At 38.1% G+C, this 16575-nt stretch overlaps 1 long non-coding RNA gene across 1 annotated transcript; it reads right to left on the bottom strand.

Annotated features, from left to right (window-relative positions):
- Nucleotides 1-8442: 8442 nt before the first annotated feature.
- On the bottom strand, nucleotides 8443-15535 carry LOC148045964 (uncharacterized). The gene is made up of 3 exons (XR_015696262.1): nucleotides 15193-15535; nucleotides 9091-9152; nucleotides 8443-8523 (listed from the first exon to the last, which is right to left on the bottom strand). It is a non-coding gene; the product is annotated as an uncharacterized LOC148045964 (long non-coding RNA).
- Nucleotides 15536-16575: the final 1040 nt, after the last annotated feature.

Genomic DNA, 16575 nt, shown 5'->3' with positions numbered 1-16575 from the left:
GACCTTATTAAATAACCCAAATGAAATCCATCTAGGTTCTAGGACATAGCAAATGGTACCCTTCTGTGGATAGAGCTCACAGAAAGAAAGAGAAAGAAGAGAAAGAAGAGAGAATGCATCTCAATTGCCACTTTACAAGGTGACTCATCACAATGCTAGGAAAGAATTTCATCAGGCTACCAACAGGATGGTTTGCTTATTAAAAATGAAAGATTACTTACATTTCATTCTCCATATATATCACAGTTGAAAATGAAAAAGATCTATTAGTAACTTCTCATGTATAACAGACTAAATGCACATGCATTACATTTAAATTTAGGCTTGGCATGTTTCTTCTTTGGCTCATGCATGCTTTTATAGAGATGCCTAGAACATCACTGTAACATCTTAAATTGTTCTAATAAAGATATTAAGCTATGATATAATTTTGGATGTTTTTTTTTAATTATAGAAATTGGTTAACAGATTAACAGTAGCTTGAAGGTCTTCCAGTACATCTTCCCCGCCCAAGCAGGGGAGCCTACATCATTTCTGACAAATGGCAATAGCAATAGCAATAGCAATAGCAGTAGACTTATATACCGCTTCATAGGCCTTTCAGGCCTCTCTAAGCGGTTTACAGAGAGTCAGCATATTGCCCCCAACAATCTGGGTCCTCATTTTACCCACCTCGGAAGGATGGAAGGCTGAGTCAACCCTGAGCCGGTGAGATTTGAACCGCTGACCTGCTGATCTAGCAGTAGCCTGCAGTGCTGCATTTAACCACTGCGCCACCTTGGCTCCTTTCTCTTCTTGAAAGCTTGAAAGCTCCTTGGCAATCCAATCTCTTCTTGAAAGCTTCCAGCTAAGGCTTTATAGAGTGGTACTAGTACCTCACTTGATCTTGATTGTATCCCTCTGTTAATGCAACTTAAGATTGTATTGGTTTTTTGGCTGCCACCACACACTGTTGTTTCATATTTAATTGTTGTCCAGTAAAACTCCAAGATCCCTCTCACAGTTACTGCTTTTAAGCCTGGTTTCACCCAGTCTATGCATGTATTTTTGGTTTTTCTTGCCTAAGTGTAAGACTTTATTTTTCTCTACATTGAATTTCATTTTGTTAGATAAGTCCCAGTATGTTCAAGTCTGTCAAGATCCATCTGGATCTTACAATACAATACAATAGCAGTGTTGGAAGGGACCTTGGAGGTCTTCTAGTCCAACACCCTGCCTAGGCAGGAAAACCTTTACTTTTTACTTTTTTTACTTTTTTTTTACTTTTGCCTTTATTTGTATGCCGCCCTTTTCCCTAGGGGGACTCAGGGCGGCTCACAATTCAAAAGGGAGGGGGAAACAACAAACAATAAACAATACAGCATATTAAAAAAGAAAAACGCAACAATCACACAATTCGAGTAGGGCTATAATCTTAACCCCAGGCCAGCCGGGACAGCCAGATCTTTACAGCAGTGCGGAAGGATTGGAGGGTGGTGAGGGTCCGAATCTCCACGGGGAGTTCGTTCCAAAGGGACGGAGCAGCCACCGAGAAGGCCCTCCTCCGGGTAGTTGCCAGTTTGCACTGGCTAGAAGATGGAATTCGGAGGAGGCCTAATCGATGCGATCTAATCAGTCTGGTGGAGGTAATTGGCAGTAGGCGGTCTCTCAAGTACCCAGGCCCACTACCTATATTGTTCCAGACAAATAGCTATCCAACATCTTCTTAAAGACTTCCAGTGTTGGGGCATTCACAACTTCTGGAGGCAAGCTGTTCCACTGATTAATTGTTCTAACTGTCAGGAAATTTCTCCTCAGTTCTAAGTTGCTTCTCTCCTTGATTAGTTTCCACCCATTGCTTCTTGTTCTACCTTCAGGTTCTTTCTTTGGAGAATAGCTCAACTCCCTCTTCTTTGTGGCAACCCCTGAGATATTGGAACACTGCTATCATGTCTCCCCTAGTTCTTCTTTCTCTTAAACTAGACATACTCAGTTCCTGCAACCATTCTTCATATGTTTTAGTCTCCAGCCCCCTAATCATCTTTGTTGTTCTTCTCTGCACTCTTTCTAGAGTCTCCACATCTTTTCTACATTGTGGTGACCAAAACTGAATGCAGCATTCCAAGTGTGGCCTTACCAAGGCATTATAAAGTGGTATTAACACTTCACATGATCTTGACTCTATCCCTCTGTTTACGTAGCTTAGAACTGTGTTGGCTTTTTGGCAGCTGCTTCACACTGCTGGCTCATATTTAAATGGTTGTCCATTAGGACTCCAAGATTCCTCTCACAGTTACTACTATTGAGGAAGGTACCACCTATACTATTCATTTTTTTTTTTTTGCCTAAATGTAGAACCTTACTCTTTTCACCGTTGAATTTCATTTTATTAGATAGTGCCCAATGTCCAAGTTTGTCAAGATCCTTCTATATCTTAAGCCTGTCTTCTGGAGTGTTGGCTATTCCTGCCAGCTTGGTGTCATCTCATATTTGATGAGTTCCCCATTTATTCCCTCATCCAAATCATTGATGAAGATATTGAAGAATATGGGCCTAAAACAGAGCCTTGGGGTACTCCACTGCATACTTCACTCCATTTAGATGCAGTTCCATTGAGGACTACACGTTGAGTGCGGTTGGTCGGTCAGTTACGAATCCATCTGGTGGTGATGCTGTCCAACCCGCATTCTTCTACTTTATCTAGCAGTAAGTTATGGTCTACCTTATCAAATGCCTGACTGAAGTCCACGTAAATTACATCAACGGCATTCCTCTGGTCCACTAATTTTGTCACTTTGTCAAAGAATGCAATAAAATTAGTCTGGCATGATCTGTTTTTGACAAACCCATGTTGGCTTTTGGCTATTATTTTGTTTACTTCTAGGTGTTTGCTAATTTGTTACTTGATTATCATTTCCAGACTCTTTCCTGGTATTGAGGTCAGGCTGATAGGTATATAGTTTCCTGGATCTATTTTTATCCTTTTTTTGAAGATGGGAACCACATCAGCTCTTTTACAGTCCTCTGGCAATTCCCCGGTGCTCCATGATCTCTGAAAGATATAGTTCAGTGGTTCTGAGATCTCATCTGCCAGTTCCTTCAGAACCCTCGGGTTTAATCCATCTGGGCCTGGTGAATTGAACTCACCTGGGATAGACAGGTGCTCACTTACCTTATATGTTCCTAATCTGATATTTGTGGTGCTGTTTTTGATAGGTTGGACTGTTTTATCCCTTTGTGAAAAGATAGATGCAAAAAATGAGTTAAATAGTTCTGTTTTCTCCCTGTTGCTTGTCACCTTCTTGTCACTTTCTCCCAGCAATGGACCAATTATTGTTTTTCTTGTTTTTAACATGTTGGAAGAAGCTATTTTTGCTATTTTTTACTTTTGTGGCAAGCCTTTCTTCATTGTGAGCCTTAGCTTTCCTTACTTCATCTTTACAGGCTCGGGCTATTTGCTGATATTCTGCCTTACTTATGTCCCCCCCTTTCCACTTTTTATACAACGTTTTTGTCTTTCAATTTGTCAGAGAGTTCTTTATACAGCCATGCTGGTTACTTTTGGGAGCTGTTATTTTTCTTCTTCATTGATATTGTGCTAGACTGAGCTTTTGTAATCTCATTTTTCAAAATTTCCCAAGCTTCTTGAGTTGTTTTCCCCTTGAGAATTCTCATCCATGGAATTCTTCCCAAGCTCTCTCTAAGTTTATTGAAATTAGCTTTTAAAATCCAAGACTATAGTTTGACTTTGTTCTACTACTTGGGTTTGCATAATGTTGAATTCCAATATTGCATGATCACTTGCCCCCAGGGTCCCTGTGGCTTCAACACCTTTTATCATTTCCTCTCTGTAGTGAGAATTTAGTCTAATATGGCAGATCTCCTTGTTCCCTTCTCTACTTTTTGGGAAACAAAGTTGTCTGCTAGGTTCGTTAGGAGCCTGTTGGATCTTCCACTTGGTGCAGAGTTTGTTTCCCAGTTGATGTCAGGGTAGTTAAAATCCCCCATTACTATTGTGGTGTGCTTCCAACATTCCTTAGTCAGCTGACTAGCAAAAAGTTCATCTACTTCCTCTGCTTGGTTGGGTGGCCTGTAGTATAGGCTTATGGCAATGTCGTTTCCCCCCCAACCTTTAATATTGATCCAAATGCATGCAAGATAGTTCTCATCATTGTTGTGCTCTATTTCTGTAGAGATGTAGTTATTTATTATATTTAGTGCAACTCCATCTCCTTTTTTATTTGGTCTATTTCTTTTAAATAATTTAAATCTTTCTAGCTGTTATGTTCCATTTGTGGTTTCATCCCATCAAGTTTCTGTAATGGCAACAATATCATGTCTGCCCTCATTTACTTGAATTTCTAATTCACCCTGTTTATTCCTCATACTCTGTACATTGCTGTATAGACATTTGAGTCCGTTTTGATTGACCCTGTGTTTACTGTCTACATAACCTGTGTTATGCTTGACTGCCCCTATTTTCTTGGCATTTGTATGATTCATGCACATGGTATGGCACTCACTATTAAATGCTTGGTTTTGCTTGACAGTAGGAGTGATAATCTTACCTGCACAAACACCTATGTTACACGCACTGATAACCCTATGAGTTTTACATTGCTGAGGAAATGTTCGGTATCAATTAATTCTCTGTCCTCACTGTTCAGTTTAAATGTTTATCCAGAAAATCTGTGAATTTAATGCCAAGTAATTCAGTCCCTTTCTTGGATGGGTGCAAACCGTCTCTTTTGTACTGTTTTTCATTGGACCAGCTGCAGGGATCATGACTAATAAAACCAAAGCGTTCTCTTTTACACCACTCCTTTAGCCACACATTAAACTCTGCTACACGCTGGCCTTTTTCTTTTTGTTCCTTATATACTGGTAAAACCTCTGAAAAGATAAGCCTACAACCTACACTACTAAGTTCATACCCCAAGCTCTGGAAATCATTCTTCACAGAAAGTACATCTTTTTGGGACAGATCATTTGTGCAAAGATGTATAATAGCATCAACATTACAGTCCTTACTTGCATTCTTGACTATCTTAAGAATACGACTCTTGTCTCTGCTGGCAGTAGCAACTGCCAGACACCTGACCTCTTTTAAAACCTCCATATCCTTTCCTAAATTTACATCCCTTACAATTGACAATTCACCAATCAGAAGGTGACTTCTCATTTTACATACCTTGATCTTCTTGTGCGACTGATGTGTGATACCTGGATCCCCATTTCGCCATCTTTCTAAAGAAATTTCTTCATTTTGGACCACGATCCCCTGCTTATTTGAATCATCATTATCACAACTACCTTGACCTGTCTTTTTAGTACGGTAGAGGGGGCTGATAATGTGGCATCTCTATAGTATGGAATGGCTGAATTGGGCACCTAATTTCTGTCTATGAAGACTAGTAATTTGTTTACAAAAAGGACAGTATCCAAATTTGAAAAGAGTACTGCTAAAGACAAGTGCAAAATTGAACTAAACCAGTCATTTTGAAATAAAATAAAATCTCAATCTCAAGCGCACTAATCCAGAATGTATTATTGCTATTTTGGTTTATAGATATATGATTCTTGACCTATCATCTAGGGAAGGGGTGTCACATTCAAAGCCTGGGGAGTGGATCTGGCCTGCGGGGTACTTAGATCTGGCCCGCAGGGCCATCCTGGAAACAGCGGAGGACCAGCAACAGTGCTTCTGCCAGTGAAAACGGTCTTCCAGGCTCCATTTTCACCAGTAGAAGGTTGCAGGAGTCAGTAGCAGCTGAAAACAGAACTTGGGAGTCCGTTTTTGCTGTTAGAGCACTCGACCCACTACAGGTGTCCCCAACATGAGTGACAGTGAGCTGGTCACGTCTATCCTGGACCTCAGAAGTCAAACACAACCCTGATGTGACCTTCAATGAAATCGAGTTTGACACTCCTGATCTAGGGTATTGACTATTTCTGCCAGCTTAATATCATCCACAAATTTGGTAAATTCCCCTTCTATTCCCTCTTCTAAGATCTAATCATAACCACACTGGGGAAAAATAGTATTAGCCTTGCAAAGTTTTACAGCAATTTTATATGTATTGTAAAAATATTGTTTGATCATTTTTCAAGAAAATTATTTACTTTGGCATGCCTTTTAGCATTTCATTTTCTAGAATTATCTTGCTTTCTTCAATAGAGAAAATGGAAAGTAGAAAATATTACCCTTAGATTGGTAATAGGAGATAGCAGTCCACCAGTTCTGATGCGATGCAACTCAGTATCTTTGCTTTATTTTTATTGTATGTTTCTAAGGAAAGCCAGCATAGTGCACATTTAATTATTTTCACTTTTAAAATATATTAATATAGTCAATTTAAAAAAAAGCAGTTCATCTTATAGTATCAGTGGTCCAGAATGTGGTACTGGCCAGAAAAGAAACTCCTATTATTATTATCTTGGCTTCTAAAGTTAATTGGGGATGGATTATGCATAAGAGTAATTCACAAGAGGGATGAGGACAAGTAGGTTTTTAAATCATGAGAGAAATTGATCCAGCTAGTAAATAAAACGCTCCAGAATTAAATCTAGATAAGGAAATACACAGTCTAATGCCAAGAAAACCATATTGATATTGCTGCATTTAGAAAAACCTAATGCCTTATTTTGAGACCATAAGAGCCTCTTCTAGTGATTGGAGAAGAGCACTGAAGTTTCACAAGAAGGTCTTGAGAAGATAACAGCCAGACCAAGCCATATGAAATTTTGATAACTGATTTTTCTAATATTCGAAAAGAATTTCTTCATTTTACAAAGATATGTACAGTGGGAACTTGGAGAGTAAGAAGAATAAAAAGGAATCTGGAATTATTAAGAAAAAATAGTAATTATTAATAAATTATTAAGAACAGAAATGAAACATTCTCAGTTAGATGTTTTGTGAACTTAGATAGACAAGATGAAAATGAATTTGATTATGAGACCATTCAAAACAAAACTTACTAAGATTGTATATAAACATGCATATCATGTACACTACAAAGAAGAATATGCACATGTAACCTGGAACTACTGAGTTTATGTCAGGAAACTAAAGACTCAGAATTAGTTGAAATTTGTGAAGAATACCAACAATACATTGAATGGCCTTTGCAGACTTTTAATCATATTCATCATATTAATCTTTTTCTGGTTAATCAACATGACAAAAGTAAACAAAATGTGTATGAAGTTATATACAAAGAAGAATGGAGAGTAGACGTAAATGGAAAGGTAATGTACTTTGCACCAATATTACTCATTATGTCCCCGCTACAGCTTTTTATCCTTGCTTCGATCATATCTAGGCACCAATTCACACAATGCCTTTGCATTTTGTTCTTTAAATTCCGCCCCGCGCTCTCATCAACTCCATCCAATCATAATTTTATTAATCTTCCCTTCCTCTTGAGCCATTCACTCTTCCTCAAAATATTGATTCTGCAATTCATTTCTGATTAAGTACATTTATTGTACAGTTAAAAGCCTAATTTAAGAAATTTATTAAATTTATGAACTAAGTTAGCGATAGATCAGTATGGCTCAGATCAGTATGAGGATACCTGTAAAGGTGCTTGCCACATTCTGCTCTGAAGAACTATTTGTTGTCTACATGGAGAAATATTAAACTATGGATGGGAATTGCTAATGATGCAATTGTGCTACTTGTTTTTAATACATATAAAGGCTTCATTTGTTAGCAATAACAAAAGAGTACAACATAGAAAGAATAATGGTTGTGCAGTTCTTTTTGATACATTTCACCATACAACATGTATGAAGCAATTGTTAAAGCCTATTTGGGCAATTCATTCTTATGTATTGTACCACTGATATTTGAAGGCATCAGCAGATTCAGTATGTTTACATTAAGAAGAATTGTGGAAGGAAAAATGTTTTTCCAAGACAAATAGGAAAATGTATGCATATTTTTTCATAGAAATAAAAGGCAAAGTTTGGTGCCTTATTTCTGGTTCCCATGGAATATAACATCTTCATCATGTACATAAGATCAATATATCATGAGTCCTGAGTAGAAAATGACATGAATAAAAATTTCTGTGACAGGTTCCAAACCTTGCAACCCAAAATACTAACATATCTAGAGAGGATTCATTAAAAATAATTTCTGAGATAAATGAAATCATAGATAAATCATATAAAGCCAACAGAATTTTATCTCTTGGTAAATTTCTGAAGGCAAAAAGCTTGTCAGCTAATACAATTGCCTCTATAATTTAGGGTATAATATAAAGAAACAATTGATTTCAACAGCAAAAGACAATTGTCTTTTACAGATGTTTGAAGTACTCCACCATATGTAACATTCAGTTGAGGTATGGATTGTAATTTGAAAATAATTAAAAATTAGACTGAAAGATAGTACGTCAAGATTTATTTCAAAGACCAGAACAAATAACAGCTTTGACATGGAATAAACGTATCTATGGCTTCAAAAAGTACATTTTCATTCTGTTCTGTAAACATTGCTTGCTTGGTACGTTGGGAAAAAACTGCACACCATCACTGTAATAGGAATCAACATCATTGATAAATGTTATAGTTTTATGAAGAAGTCTATGTAATAAATTAAATTAAGGAAGTTGTGGATTAAAACAAGCAAGAGGGCTGAATCATAAGCAATTACTTTTTAGCATATATAAGCAGTCAGAATGGCTAACACACACCAAAGGTGTAGTATGTGTGTGTGTATATGTGTTTGTGTGTGTGTGAGAGAGAGAGAGACAGAGACAGACAGAGACAGAGACAGAGACAGAGACAGAGACAGAGACAGAGAGACAGAAACAGAGACAGAGGAAGAGACAAAGAGAGACAGAAAGACAGAAACAGAAACAGAGAGGGACAGAAACAGAAACAGAGACAGAGACAGAGAGACAGACAGACAGACACAGAGAAAGAGAGCACAGAGGATATTATTTATTTATGAACACGGAAAACAATGAGGTTCTTCAGCTTGTGATTCAACATTTAACTGTCATCTTGTGAACAGATGTAAGGGCTCACTAAAACTTCAGTGAAGAAAACAGGATAACACAGATGTATAGGTGTTAAATCATTCAAAGCAAAGCTTACCTTGTGGGAGGAAACAGCTGGTTGCTGGTTGTTTGACTTATTATATTTCCCAACCGTCAATTCTGTAAGTAAAGTTGAACCCAAATGTTTCAAAGAGTTTGCCAATATTATTTTGAATTCACTAAAATCCTTTGATTTTTTTTTCCCTTTGAGCCACAGTTTTAGCTTTTCTTTATTCACTGTGGAAAATAACACTATTACAGAGCATAAAGAAATGCACAAGGTTTGGGGATGAAATTGGGTGAACTTGAACTATTAATACATGAAGGTAGATACAATATAGTTGGCATTACCGAAACTTGGTGGGATGAAATCTATGACTGGAACATACTAATAGAAGGATAAAAAGTGTTTAAAAAAACCAGACTCCATAAAAGAGGTGATCCGCCTGTGGCCTGAGGATCTGGCAGCAGAGTCAGATAGCGAGGAGGTTGGGGAGGAACATGGGCCAGTCCTGGAGTCTGGGAAAGGCTCAGACGAGGGCTCTGCATCGGCGGCAGAGAGGGGGCCAGAGCCATCTGGTTGTTATGTGCTGCTTCTGGAGTCTCCAGAGTCGGACAGCAGCAAGTTAGAGGAACAGGCTCCCCCTTTTCCCAGTGCTGCCAGAAGGCAAGAACAGTTAAGACAGAAGGAACGACTCAGGAATAAGGCTTGGAGGTGATTGACCTCTCCCATAGGATATAAAGGAGGAGCAAAGGCACATGCCCCTTTGCAGGAAGCAACTTGGTTCATGCTGGTCAGTTTACCATCTGAAGCTCCATTTTGACTTTTTGTTCCTTATGACTTGCCAAGCTAATTGTCAAGTCTCTGGCAGCATTTCAAGAAAGATAAAGATGGGTCCTTATCACCCTTATCCCGAAGGACTTTCACAGCCTATTATAGGACTCCTTACAATTATTTGGGACTTATTATGGGCTGTGAATGAACATAATTCACAGCCTTTGAAATAAAAGGAGGACTTTTGGGACTAAGCATGTGCTTTTTACTATCTCAGGAAGCCTAGGTCAGAAGAAGGAGGTGGAGTTGCATTATTCATAAAGGATCACTATATTACTACAGAAATGCAAGAAACCAAAGATGAAAATCTCCTAGAACGCATATGTGTCAATATAAAGGGGGGGGGGGGAGAATGCCATTGCCATAAATGTATACTACATATACAGACCAACCAAGCAGAAAGAAATAGATGTTCTTTTGCTAACCAACTAACAAATATATGTAGGAAACAGACTACAATAGTAAGGGAAGACTTAAATTACCCTGACATCAAGTGGAAGACTAATTCTGCACCAAGTGAGAAACTGAATAGGTTCCTGACCAACCTAGCTGACAACTTTGTTGTCCAAATGGTAGAGGAGAGAACTAGAGGGACAGCCATACTGGACTTAAACCTTGCAAACAGAGAAGTGATAGAGGGAATTGAAACTGCAGGAACCTTGGGTGAGAGTGACCATGTCATACTAAAATTCGAAATAATGCAAACACAAGCAATAGAACATAATCATACCAGAGTCTTAGATTTTAAAAGAACTGATTTTAACAAACTCAGAAAGAACTTGAGAAAGATTCCTTGGATGAAAATCCTAAAGGGGAAAACAACTCAAGAAGCTTGGGAAACTCTGAAAAATATGATCATAAAAGCCCAGTCCAGTACAATACCACTGAAAAAGAAAAACAAGAAATCCAAGAAGAAACCAGCATGGCTGCACAAAGATCTCTCTGGCAAATTGAAAGACAAAAATGAAAAAAAAATGAAAAGAGGGACACATAACTAAAGCAGAATATCAGCAGATAGCCAGAATCTGCAAAGACAAAATCAGGAAAGCAAAGGCTCAGAATGAACAAAGACTTGCAACAAAAGTCAAAGATAATTAAAAAAAAGTTTCTTCCAACATATAAATAACAAGAAAAAAAATCAAGGAAACAGTTAGCCCACTAAAGAGAAAAGATGGCAAGAAGTAACAGGCAGCAGAAAGAAAGCAGAAACCACAACCTACTTCAAGTTAGAAAAAAGTGGGATAAATAGCATCACTATCAGATGGTTTCGTAATTGGCTGACAAACCATATTCAATGAGTAGTCTTTAATGGTGCCAAGTTTACATGGCAGAACATAAGCAGTGGGGTACCACAAGGTTCCATCTTAGGCCAAGTACTCTTCAACATCTTCATAAATGACTTAGATGAGGGAATAGAAGGGGAACTTATTAAATTTGTGGATGATACTAAGTTGGCAGGAATAGCAGATACCCTAGATCAGAAGTGTCAAATTCGATTTCATTGAGGGCTGCATCAGGGTTGTGTTTGACTTCTGGGGTCCGAGTTGGGCGTGACCAGCTCAACATCACTCATGGAACCTGGGAGCCAATTTTCACTGGCAGAAGCACTGTTGCTGGTCCTCTGCTGTTTCCAGCAGAGGGCCAGATCTAAGTACCACACAGGCCAGATCCAGCCCCCCAGGTCTTGAATTTGACACCCCTGCCCTAGATGACAGACTTGAACACACTGGACCCTATCTAACAAAATGAAATTCAATGTACAGAAAAGTAAAGTCTTATACTTAGGCAAGAAAAACCCAAAGTACACATATAGACTGTGTGAAACTAGGCTTAATAGCAGTAACTGTGAGAGGGATCTTGGAATCTTAGTGGACAACCAATTAAATATGAGCCAACAGTGTGCGACGGCAACCAAAAAACCAATTCAATCTTAAGTTGCATTAACAGAGGGATACAATCAAGATCAATGAGGTACTAATACCATTCTATAAAGCCTTAGTAAGACCACACTTAGAATACTGCATCCAGTTTTGGTCACCACACTATAAAAAAGATGTTGAGGTACAGCTATCATGTCTTGATTGCTCTTCTCTGCACTTCTTTTAGTGCAGAGAAGAGCAACCAAGACATGATAACTGTGTTCCAATATTTGAGGGGCTGTCACAGAGAGGAGGGAGTCAGGCTATTTTCCAAAGCACCCGAAGGCCAAACAAGGAATAATGGATGGAAACTGATCAAGGAGAGATTCAACCTAGAAATAAGGAGAAATTTTCTGACAGTGAGAACTATCAACCAATGGAGAAGCTTGCCTTCAGAAGTTGTGGGAGCTTCATCACTGGAAGCTTTCAAAAAAGACTGGACTGACCTCTGCCAGAAATGATGTAGGGTCTCCTGCTTGAGTGGGATCTCCTGCAATTCTGAAGCAGAAATATGTGATGTTATACAGCTTTCTACATGTTTCTCTGTTATTTGCAAAAGATTTTGCAAATTATCCACTGCTTCCATGAAGATATTAACAATATTTGTGGAGACATGGTTTTATTTATTAATTAATCTAGGAACTGCCCATCTTCTTCACAGAGAGACCCCGAGTGGTGGAAAAATAAAATGTTAAAAAAATAAAAATTGAACATAAAAAATTGAGGTAAAATTTGACATTAAAAGATAATTAAAAGAATAGTAAGCTTCCAGAATAGTAATCAGCTCAATGGCTCCAAGTGAGACTGGAGAGACACAAAGGCCAGGAGAATGGAAGCCCATTCTCCTGGCCATTCTCCTCTGGTGAAAGAATGTTCTAAAGTGGGGGGGCTGGGGGAGAGCAGGGAAGCAGGAAAGGTTCTCCTTCTAGACCCCAGCTGGAATTCTTTAACTGATGGGATCCGCAATGTATCTTTATATCTGTCAGGTTGGAATGGGCTGATATGACAAGGTAAAAATGGTTCCATTTCATAGGTAGCCTGGCCCCATGCCACGCAGGGCTTTAAAGGTCAAAACCAACACCTTGAATTGAACCATATATTGGACATATACATGTCAAGGATTTTTTCTCATTTGAGAAAATTCACACGTTTTTATTGAAACCAAGGATGACTGATGAAGGTTTCTAAGCAGCGTAGAGGGCAATTTTATCTCAATGAAGGAGGATATCTATATCTCAGAGTTGAAAGGATGGGACATTGGTGCTCTCTGAGCTTAATTGCTTTCTTGCAGACATTTCATTATTCAAACTAGATAATATCATCAGTGATAGTTTTCCCTCAGGATACAAAATCAAATATTAAACTTCTAGTTGATGAAAACCAGTGACAACTAAGTGGCCAAGTAAAATGGTGAAAAGGTAGTTGTGCCTCCTAGTAAAGTTATTTTAAAGTTATTTTAAATTTTAATAAATTTATATTTAATGACATATTATTATATGTATTGTTTCCTTAATGCTTTATTTGCTAGAAACCTTTGTGGCCATGTATAAACATGTTTCAGTGTTGAGCCTTCAGGTGGCATTTATAACAGTGTCAGACTACTGATTTAAACATAGAAAATAATAAACTGAATAAATCAGAATTATTGTAGTTTTTTCTGTGGAAGAGAAAATAGGTTGATAAATGAATGCGTGAGAATAAATGGAATGCTTAGCACTGGACAGGAAGCAAGACAAAGACAGTGTGAACCATTACATATTTATGGATACATGCACAGGTAGTTCTCGATTTACACTCAAGATCCAGAATTAAATTAAAATTACTACAAGAATCCAAAGAAAGAGGAGGGTTCAGACTGCCTGATTGGGAAATATATTATCAAGCTGCGGTACTCATATGAGTGAGAGAGTAGATAAATAGTTCAGCGGTTCTAATCTCACCGGCTCAAGGTTGACTCAGCCTTCCATCCTTCCGAGGTGGGTGAAATGAGGACCCAGACTGTGGGGGCGATATGCTGACTCTGTAAACCGCTTAGAGAGGGCTGAAAGTCCTATGAAGCGGTATATAAGTCTAACTGCTATTGCTAAACTTAAAGAATAGGAGGCTATTAATGCTGGAAGGGTATGATATGCAAATAGGATGGCATGCATTCTTGTGGGTAGGTAGACATAGGGCTCACCAGTACTTCCAAAGGCACCATGTTAGACGAGCCCTTCTTGAGATTTGGATAAAAGTTAAACAACAGAATAATATGGAAATCCCGCCTTGGTTCTCTACATTGGAGGTGTTGATACATCCACATTTTATTGAATCGGGGAGAGTAGTTACATATAAGAATATCTTAAATGAAAGAGGGGAATTAAAATCAAGAAGAAGGAGTAGAATTGGAATAGTGGGCATACCTGCAAATTCAACCACACTATATGAAAGATAGAAAAGAATGGGGTATCAAGAAAGAATTAGCAAAAATTAAGATTTTTTTTTATTAGGAACGGATCAAAAGGTGATAAAGAAAACTTATCAATATCTACTGGAATATAGAATGGCAGAAGACCAAGTGAAGAAAACTATGGTAATGTGGGCCAAGAACTTTGGTTACAACATAGAACTGGATAAATGGCAGGACTTATGGGAGAGGAATAGGAAATTAACATTAGCCACCATGTACAAAGACCACCTATACAAAATGTTTTATAGGTGGCAGTGGCACCTCCCGCCCACAAGGTTAACAAAAATGAATAAGAATCAATCACCGCAGTGTTGGAAATGTAATTCAGCGTTAGGATCATTTTACCATATGTGGTGGTTATGTACAAAAGCTAAGGAATTTTGGAATCAGATAAAGACATAATTGGAAGAGATGCTAGACCAAAAAATAGATTTAAAACCAGAACTATTCCTATTAGGAATTACAAAAGAGAAATATAGTAAAGGATCGATATATTTAAAACTGCATGTTACAACCGCAGCAAGATTGGTGTTTGCGCAAAATTGAAAAAGCAATATCCCCACAGAAGAAGAAATAATAAGTAAAATTTTGGCCTGTGCAGAAATGGACAGGCTGACACTAGAACTTAAAAATAAGGCTGAGTCAGAATATTATGAAAGTTGGAAATAAAATGTACCAATGGTTGGAAATGAGGAAAAGGAATCGAAACAGAAAATAATAAAGAGTTGCAGAACTGAAATCGGACTATATTTAGACAAATAGACAAATGAGGACAAGGAATATGTTTGTAAGATCAAAGTAGCAGTGTACAAAAAGAATGAATTGTATTTGTGGTTATGTCAAAATATGTATGGAAATCACAAAGCCAGGAAGATCGCTCTGTGTCCAATGTTTTTAATGTGTATTTAATAGAAACCTTTTTTAAAAAAAAAAAAACAATGTCATTTAGTGACTTACCTGAAAAAGGGATTTATGACCTGGATCCTAAATTTCAATAGTCACCTCCTCCATGGTCACATGATTACACTTGGGTAACACAGCCCTTTTACTGCCATTTGCTGCATCCCAGAGTAACATGATCACATTTTACTACAGTTTTGCCAAAAAATTAGCACTCTTGGTTTTCAGCTAAACCACGCCATAGTGAACAATGGGTTCGCTTGGGGGCTTGTGTTCATTTAACTGCACTCATTCCCTGCAAAAAAAATTATAAAATTGTATTGGTTACATGAACAACTCATTTTATAACTACTATGACATGACTAATTGGCAGGCTCCATTATGGTTGCAACTTGAAGACTACCTGTTTTATTCAATAGCAATAGCAGTTAGACTTATATACCACTTCATAGGGCTTTCAGCCCTCTCTAAGCGGTTTACAGAGTCAGCATATCGCCCCCACAGTCTGGGTTCTCATTTCACCTACCTCGGAAGGATGGAAGGCTGAGTTAACCTTGAGCCGGTGAGATTAGAACCGCTAAACTGCAGATAACAGTCAGCTGTAGTGGCCTTCAGTACTGCACCCTAACCACTGCGCCACCTCGGCTCTTCATTCAATGAACATAATTGTGTCAAAACCAATGTGGTTGTATTTTACAGAGACAATGGATGAACAAGTGTCAGTTATGTGTAAATGGTAAAAAAATAAGTAAGCAATTACATGTGTATATTTTGGGAGAGAATGATTGCTAAAAATAGGGAAATGAATGAATTTTAAGAAGCATGTAGGCTGATCGAAAGTTAGTGGGTAGCATATGGTCTGTTTTAAGTAATGAATGTTAAAAGAAGGAAAAATTGCTCTGCCTAAGAGAGTTCCTCTATATAATTTGTTATATGGAATTAGAGTTAGGTATTTTGTAGGAGGGGGAAATGGGAAATTTAGAAAACTAAGTCCAAATTTCTGAAGAAAAATTTCAATCAAGTTTTTAAAAAGAAGCTGTCAGGGCTGCTGCTAAGGTACGCTGCACCTGTTTGCCACTGGCAGCCTGCCACAGAAAAGTCGGGGGAGGAAACTGCGGTGGAATGAGTGAGAGGGTTGCCAGGGGATATCATGAGGAAATGAAACAAAACCTCGTACCATCCCTTGAGATGCACCATCCCGTGAGAAAAACCAACTACTTCAAGGTCAAGAAAGGAATGCCAGCTGCAAAGACAGGGACTGTCCCCAAAACAATTTGTTAGCACCAAATTGGATGCTTCTTAATAATCAGAGGGGGCAAGGTGACATGGCAAAGTTAACCATATACTTTGGACAGGAAAACCTCAGATCCAACTTCATTTTGTCTATAACCACTTGGCTTTAGCAAAGTATACCTTTAGTTCAATAATGGCATCCTCTTA

This window comes from Thamnophis sirtalis, unplaced genomic scaffold, assembly GCF_051295495.1.
Source record: "Thamnophis sirtalis isolate CommonGarterSnake01/CBP01778 unplaced genomic scaffold, rThaSir2_p1.2 scaffold_4, whole genome shotgun sequence".
Taxonomy (NCBI): Eukaryota; Metazoa; Chordata; class Lepidosauria; order Squamata; family Natricidae; genus Thamnophis; species Thamnophis sirtalis.
This window is presented reverse-complemented; position numbering and strand designations above follow the sequence as displayed.